The sequence below is a fragment of the Excalfactoria chinensis genome, chromosome 1, assembly GCF_039878825.1.
Source record: "Excalfactoria chinensis isolate bCotChi1 chromosome 1, bCotChi1.hap2, whole genome shotgun sequence".
NCBI lineage: Eukaryota > Metazoa > Chordata > Aves > Galliformes > Phasianidae > Excalfactoria > Excalfactoria chinensis.
Window position 1 is genome coordinate 157,957,231 of NC_092825.1, and position 9,077 is coordinate 157,966,307.

The following is a 9,077-nucleotide window of genomic DNA, read 5'->3' on the forward strand; positions in this document are numbered from 1 at the left end:
GGGAGGGAAGGGGGTAAGCGCCTCCCAGGGATCCACCTCCAGCGGCGGGAGAGCCGGGCCGCCGCCGCCTTCCCTGCGGCGCTGAGGGGTGTAGCGCAAGCGCTATCATCAAGCTTGTGGTAACATTCATAAGTTAGGCATCATATCTTAGTCTAAAGGGTTTTGAATCATTTGGTTTCAGTATCTGGAAAGCTTTGAGACTTTTTTTAATCTCCTTTCTGTTAATGAACGAGAAACAACTCTGCATAGGCAAATACTGGTTTCATTTGTGTCATTGCAAGCACCAGTCTCAGCCTCAGGAGAGCAGACAGCAACAACCAACCACTGCATATAAGGCTATTATACTCCTTAATAGAGAAGCTGAAAATGGGAGAGCATACTTGAAGATGGTCAGTGGTTTGGAAATAAGAGATAATGTAAGAGGTGATTTGTGTTTATTAAAAGACATTTTAAGGGTTTTTACAGTTTATATTTTCCTTCAAAGAGAAAATAGAAGGTAATCAGTAGCATTTTAATTTAATGGAAAAGACATAAGAATCAATGGGAGCAAATCAAAGTCACACGAATCCAAGGCAGAAAATAAGGACAAATTTCTGACCGTAAAAGTAATTTCCATTTATTGATGCCTTCCTATCAAAATCTGATCAAGTTATTTCTGCATTTCCATACCTGTCAGTTGTTCTACACCTGTCTCCTTTTCTACCTTTCATTTGGGCTTCTTGCAGTTTGTTTCTCTTCTTTCCTAAGTGTTGTGCAAGATTAAGAACTCAGCAGCACCGAATGGAAAGAAATACGTGTCTGTCTCATCTTACAAACACACTTGTTAGTATATACCAGGGTTGTATTTTGTTTTTCTCCAATAGCAGTATTCTCCTCTGCAGTTTAAGCTTTTCTTTCTTAAATGTATTCTTAAATATATTAATGTATATTTCTGCTCGAATTTCTACATTTCCCTTTGGTCTTCAGAATAATACTTGATGGACCTGATTTTCTTTTCTGATTAGCAATGGAAGAGACCTGTTTTGCTGAACTCAGTTCTGCCAAATAAGGTAGTTCGGTAAACCTTTCCCTGTGTTTCTTCTTAGACTGTCTGCCAGCAGGAAATGAGAAAACTAGGAGTCTTTTCAGGTCAACATAAAACCAGCTTCCCACCTCAAAGCAGGGGAAACAACTGGAGGCCTGCTTCAGCCTATAGGAAAGTGAAATAATGTGAGCAGAAGGCAACCATAGTTGGGGTAAGTTCTGATACTAGGTGAAAGATCAGAGGATGTTTAAAAGGTTTAACAATTGTTTTTATGTAAGGTTGTTAGACTTGAAGATGCAGCAAGTTAAAGAAGGGGGAAGTTTCCAAAAAGCAGATATTTAACAAGAGTTAAAGGCGAGGGGTTCCTTACAAGAAAAGTTATGCAAACTTGTTGAAATTGGCAAATCGTATTTATCACATAAACCCTGTATCTCATACGCAGTAGGTCTGGAGGCCAGCAGTGGGACTGTTATATTTCTCTAGGGAACCTCAGTCCTCTCTGTGCCTATGTCTGTGTAACTTGGTAGAGGGCTTCAAGCCCGTGTAGCCTGCAAATAGGATCAAATATGTGGAAGCTCACAAGGCCTGTGGGTATGGGTGTAAATACTGGAGAGACAAAGGATCTACAAATTGGCTACCAGAGGTCTACTGGGTAAACCACAGGTCCAGAACTGTTACCACTGAGACTGATCGTGTCTGTGTGTATAATGGGAAGAGATCCAAGTACCAGCAGCTGCAGTAGGACTGTGATACTTGGGGACTCATAGGCCTGTGTGTTGGCAGCTGAGGAAAACAGCTGATCTGGAATCGGCTACAAATGAACTGAGAGTCCAAGGGCACCTGAGTGCATGTGTATGTATGTCTGTGTACCACTGGCAATCTTCAGACCTTGTGCCTTATGTATGAGTGCTGGAACTGGTAAGGCTCTTCTCTCTGTTAATCTGCTTGGTTGGCAGTGAGTGTATTGTGCATGTGCCTTGGGAACACATGCTCAGCCTTACTACTGGATGAAACTTAGGGCATGGAACTGCAGCGTCCTTGGTCTGCTATGCCAACAGATTGAGCTGTCTTGGACAGACATCTAAGTGAGTGATCATTGTAGAGTGAAATCTTGGCATCAGTGGAGTTGGTGACAAAATGCAGCTTTATTTCTCTTGAAATTTCACTCATTTTCAAATAAACAGCAGTTCTTAACTCTGTGTTCTCCTTGTCATCTAAAGGTATTAGCAATTTAACTTAATTACTAAAATAATAGATCATCAAATCCATCCAGTGTTGATTTTCCTCTTGTCTGTATGTCTGTCTGGTTTTTGGGCAGCATCTCGCTGTCAGTTTTCTCATTCAGGACAGCAAGTAGATGCAAATCAGAGTTTTTCATTCTGTTTTCCAGAGATAACTTTACAGTAACAATAGACAATCAGTCTGACTCCTCTCAACATTTTTTTTTTTACTGTCTTGCAAATACTTCAGCCCATCAGGCTTATTTCTGCCATTTATCCTCCCACAGGGTATGAATTGCCCCCTCTACTCAGTTCTTGTGACACCCCATCTGTAGTACTGCATCCAGGCCTGGGGCCCCCAGTATAGGAAGGATGTGGAGCTCTTAGAGTGGGTCCAGAGAAGGGCCACTAAGATGATCAGAGGGCTGGAGCACCTCTCCTATGAGGAAAGGTTGAGGGAACTGGGCTTGTTTAGCTTAGAGAAGAGAAGGCCCCAGGGAGACCTCATTGTGGCCTTCCAGTACTTGAAGGGAGTGTATAAACAGGAGGGGGAACAGCTGTTTATGAGGGTGGACAGTGATAGGACAAAGGGGGAATGGTTTTAAACTGAGGCAGGGGAGGTTTAGGTTAGAGATTAGGAGAAAGTTTTTCACTTAGAGGGTGGTGACGCACTGGAACAGGTTGCCCAAGGAGGCTGTGGATGCCCCATCCCTGGAGGCATTGAAGGCCAGGCTGGATGTGGCTCTGGGCAGCCTGGTCTGGTGGTTGGCGACCCTGCACATAGCAGGGGGGTTGAAACTGGATGATCATTGTGGTCCTTTTCAACCCAGGCCATTCTATGATTGAGCAACTCTGTTTATTTGAAACAGGAGTATGGATCAGATGCGGCTTTCGCATCTTTAAGATAAAGCAGATTTATTTTCTGTCTGTTTCTATATCACTACATCTATCCTTGCCTAAAGAAGTTCATCCCATGCCTAAAAAAATACCTTTACTTGGAAAAGTTGACATTGATAAACAACAAAAAGTTCATCAAAAAATAAAACTCAATATAAAGCAAACTTGGAAAAGGGCTGAATAAGTAGGGGTTATTGAAATGAAGAGGAACAGACTGAGGTTAAATGAATTGACAACTGTAAGAGGTTGAACCTTCCACCAGTGTCCTGTTACATGTTGATGTTGTTTGACAGATGGCAGCAGAGGAACAGCCTGACAAAATGGCGTTACTTTCAGAGCAGCCTGTATGTACCAGCATAAATAATATTTTACTATCTGTCCTGATGAGGCAAATAAAAACCATGGCTTTGCTACCTGCATGATTACGATGCTGAGATAGTTTTTCATATGCAATAACTTTAAGTTACTGTTTAATATTTGAATCCCATGTTTCTGATCCTTGTATGTGACGAATGCCCAGGTTAATTCCAAAGGTTTCTTTTTAAGGTTTCTTTTAAAGTTACTTCATAATTTGCACAAAGGAGGAAACAGCACAAACAAGAAGTGTGGCTACAGCGATTTTCTATAAGTACTGTTACTTAATTCCTTGCAGAAAAAAATAATGCTATTTCTAGCACCACATACATTATCTTCTCACACAAAAAACAGTTGCAGACAGGAAATGTTTTGGATAGTGTAACAACGTTTCCTGATAAACATTTTATCACAGCTTGATAACCATTTCCTGTTGGTTGGACTTGCTATAACTATTGCCATTTTGTTTTCCTTACTATAATTAACGCACATATGTGATCTGGCCAAATGTGCTCATCCTGTCAAACAAAGCTTTTGGTAAAGTACACGTGGTTGTAATGCAATGCAAGAATTTATATCGTCCGTTTCCCATCATTTTGACTTTATGACAATAAATAAATTTGCTACAGACATGAGACATTTTGGGAACTGGGAATTCCCAGAAGGGTGGAGGTTTCTCAGTGTTCCAAATATTTTCTCATATGTTGTCAGCTGTGGGCTCAGTAAGCTTCAAAATAGCTTCCGATCGGAAGGTAAGACTTCATGTAGGATCTAATTGCTCAATGCTGAGTAGTCCTGGAAGGATATCAGAAGAAGTTTGATGTTTTCTAAGCAGCTTTAAGGCGTTGTCATTGCAAACTAGTATTAGAATGAGACCACATTTAAGAGTTTATCAGATTTGTGCCTTCCATCAACAGAACCACCTTTGTCATTTTCTGGAGTTACCTGGTTGCTTTAACAAGAGACTGGCACTTAAATGCAGCTGATCCCCATTCTCATTCACACAAAGGTTTTAAGCACGTTTGACTATGCCTTTACTAAACGGTTGGTGGCCAGCACGAGGACTTTGGCCCTGAAGCCTCCTGGCATAGCCTAGCTCATGTCTGTGTTGTTTATGGCTGTATTTCTCTTCAGGTCAGAATGGCCAGTTGATGCAACGTAGCTCTTGGCCACAGAGCTCTTCTGTGCTGCTACACATCCTCTGGCCTTCAGATACAGCATCTGTGGTGTTTTTATACTTCATTGTGTTGGAATGTGGCTGTGTGTTTTTGACCGTTTATTACCTTCTGTTTAGAAGTTTTGTCTTCACCGTTTTCTTCTCCTCAGTTTTTCAAGAAAAGTGGTTGAATTAAAAAAGAAATGATTGCTTGTATGTTGTAGGTACATTTATGCACATCCTGGAGGTATCCTCAGGAAAAAATACCCAGGGAAACAGAATCTAAGACAGAGCGAAAGGTTTTTTCCAGATTAGAGTGAATGAATGTTTTGCCTCAGAATGTTGATGCAAGTCACGCAACCCAGTGCTGTGTTAACCATAAGCTATCCAGGCATCTGAAAGAGGGCGACATTGATGGAATCATCTGTGTCACTCACTGAAGATGTGAAATTGAAAGTGCTTGTGGGACAGGAAAATGAACTCCCATCCTTGATTTATAATTCCAGAACAAAACCAAATTGATTGCACAGAATCCAGTAATGGCAAGGATAAAGCAGATTGATTTTCCATTACTGGACTCCAGCAATAAATAACAGATGAGGCGGTGTGAAAGCTCTAATTGGATAGTGTATTGTATCCATTATTATCATCTGCTTTCTGCAGAGCAGGCATCATAGAGACATTTCCTTTGAACCTAATGGATACATCAATTTGTGAGAAATATGGTAGCAACTATGAAATTTTCAGAGTAATTTGCAAGTTATTCTATAGACTGTTGGAGAGCTAAAGAAAATAAAGGACTTGCTTTTGAACATGTGTTAGAACAAATATGGATGACAGGAACATCCTGTTTTCTCAGGAGCTAAGAGCAATATTGCATTTACGATTGCTGTTAAAACATGAGCTTGTAGAGCTAGTTGTCAGAAGAACAGAAGGTTTTGTTTTTAATTCACGGTGTTGGACCTAACAGTTCAAACTAAAAGCGCTCCGATCCCAAAGTGCAGTTCAACCTGCACAACTTCCTCCTGTGAGATTCTGCGAGTGCTAAACGTTTGCAATTAGCAGGGCTTGCTCAACAGAGAGTCAGGAAGTCTCTGAGATACAAACATTGGAAGGCTGGGACAATGCTTAAAGGAAGTTTCATATTTGCTTACCCTGCTCTTTTCTTGTACTCTCTGCCAGGGAACAGATTTTGTCAGCGCTGGGAGAAAACACGAGCTCTGGTAAAACTTCGGCCTGACCCCCAGTGGCCCTTTTTCATTCTCTGTCCTTATGCAGAGGATGTTTAATTATGCTTTGGCGATAACGGAGATATGCACTTTTTTCTTCCTGTGCGGAAATGCTCAGTGCTTTCTGGGATTGCTTTTCTTTTTTTGAGGGGGTGTGTTTTGTTTTTAACGGAAGCATTATTGCTGTTTCTTGTTTCTCTTTTAAGGTCAGAGGGATGGAAGACCTGGCCTGATAGTAGACCAGGAAGTGCAGCTGGGCATGCTCAGACTCACCCTGAGTCAGAGACTGAATACTTTTCATATATAAAGTACTAAAACAGCCAGAAGGGATCAGTTTTAAAAAGAAAACATGTCGTATGTTCTGAATAAATTGTTTTGCTAGGAGAAACATTACAGTGTAACACTGGATACCTGTTATAGCATTTGTACAGCATATGTAGGTTTTAACATAGAGTTATAATGCTGCACAAATCAGTGACGTGTCAGCTCTAAATATGACTTACAGAATGCCATACATAAGAGATATCGATGGGCATAATTATCAATCAACAATGATGTCAAAAGATTTGACAAAAAAAATTGAGATGAAGTAAAATCAGGAAGTTTGGGCCTATTTAAGGCATCCCTAAAGTCTCTGTCTGTCTTCAATATCAACTTTAAAGTTATTATTTCTTAGCTTTTCATGGCTTCATTGACCTGCATGTTGAGAACAGGTGAACTGGAAAAGAAGACTCACCTGCTCTATTACCTTTCTAATTTTGTGTACCTTAAGAATGGGCTCTGTTATGCATCCTCTGTTTATACTTCACGATCTTAACATTCCCAATGCCTACTTAAGCTAAAATATTTTTCTCACCTTCCATTAATGATTTTAAAATATATGATTAATTCAAACAGTCCAATGTCAGCACATGGCTGTCGAGTCAGTGTGTCTATTCAATATTTAGCGCTCTTTGTAGGGAATGTGGTATAGAATTTACTGTGTGTGTTTAAACATGGTATGTTTTCCCCTGAATGACCTGTAATATAGCTATAGCTCCCTCTCTCTCTCTCTCTCTCTCTCTCTCAATATATATATATATATATATAGCTATATATACATGATCTATAATATAGATAACCAATAGTTTTCACAGTACATGGGGAAATGAAAATAAAGCTGTTCGGGATAAAGAGCTGGAATTAAATAGCTGGAGTTCCTTGGACTAGCCACAGACAATTCAAGTTCTCATTTTCAGGTGGAGAATTCCTGTAACCTTCAATCTTTTCCAGTGTCAAGGGTCTCTGGACCACCCCAAGGTTTTTGGTGGGTTGTTTTTTTTTGTACATTGGGGATTAGTCTATACTGTGTTTCACAGCTTTTTTCATATATTTCTCTAACTGCAAGTCATGCTGTGTGACAGTTCAATTAATCACCCTGTCAGCTTCTCTTCCCATGGAAAAAATGAGGATGATTCTGAACAACAAGATTGAAGCTGTGCTTTTCAGAGAAGCATTTGCTGCTGGGACAGACTTGAAAGAATAAAGCTCTGCCCAAATCCTAATTCTGATGTCAAGATATCTTAAGTAAAGTTAATTTATTGAGGCAAGAAACAAATTGAATTTTAATGGCTAGCACTGGAATCACAATTCCCCCATGCTCATTTAAGGCTACTTGTGTTTCCCATCTTCCTTGGCTGACAACTGGCTCAGCATTCCTGTCAGAAAGAACTGTAAAGAAGACTCACTTCTTTCTTGTCCAAATGATCTTGCTGAGATGGTTTGGAGAAGGTTTCATACAGATGATAAATACCTTGAGAACGCCTTGTAGAAGTAGGTCTGATTTTTCTTTACCATACAAATTAGACTGCCCCTGAAGATTCCCCCAGGCTATCATGAAGAGGCAGTAAAACCCTTCTGAAGCTGGGTTTAAGTTTGCTTTTGCTGAGCAGAGCTGACTAATGAGGTAGGATGCAGCTCCTCTCGCTATTTTGATGATGCTTATACTGCCCTCCTACTTCTGTCTTTCTGCATCCATCAAGTTGAACATGGCTTTAAATCACCTAAGTACTTACCAGATTACAATGCAAATGCAATTGCATAAATGTCACTGGAGTTGAGTGGGAGTATGAACAATGTAACAGTGAAGAATGAGTGTAGTTAGGCTGAAGATACTGGGGCTTTTTTCTGATACTGTGGCTTTCACATCAGGAATCGGTTTGTATAACCTGGTTACCCACTTTGATGTGATGATTTAGTGACCACAGACATCATTATAGAACTCCACTCTGTGAACATCAGATCACATTAATTCACAAGCATGATATGCCAGGAGGCAGCTGCTGTTGTTGCTCCAGTGTAACTTCCAACACACTGTATACCAGCATCATGGAACATGCCACCAGTGTGGTGAGATGCTCCTCTCCTCAGATAGGGCAGCAAACAGCAGGTCAGCAGAGTGCTCGCATAGACAAACTGTACCAAGAAATCTGTGATTGAGTGCACAGTGATCCTTAGATATGACAGTGGATTAGGTTACGCATTTGTGTTGAACTACTCATTTGTTTATGAATGAACAACATTCTCCTCAGAGCTATGAATAGACAATCCACTACACAACAGTCCACTATTCATGGATGAGGAAACATTTTGGTGCTCTTGCATCAGCCCATTGACCAAATGATCAAAAGCAACAGCCCTATAAAGAGTACCTTCCCAACTTGAGCTCTGGGCAGCTCTTGTTGGCTGGGGCTGCTGCCTAGCAAAGGAGACATCTGATATATGAGAGGCTGACAACTTCATCGGTGGGTGTGGGTAATCATGAAATGTACCATCCCTTGTTAATTTACAAATGTGCTTTCCCCCTTCTCAAGTATACTCATGTTTAAATTGTTTGCATTTCATTTAGTGCACTCATGTTTGAATAGTCTGCATTTTACTCAGTACATTTTACTGAAAAGTAGATATCTGTGCAGCTAAGGTTCACTGCTACAATCAAATCAGTGTAACTTGGCATTCGATTTGTTGTCCAGTATGCAAAGAACTCTGTTGTCCTGTGACTACCCAATATCCTCTGGCTGTCTTTTTCTTGTCTCTGCTGCAGCCTTCTTGTCAGGCCTTCTGCTAAGCACTTCTGGAAAGATAGTTCTCAAAAAATGGCTGCCAGAGCAGCCATGTGCAGTATTCTGTAACACCATAACGGAATGAGGAATAAAGCC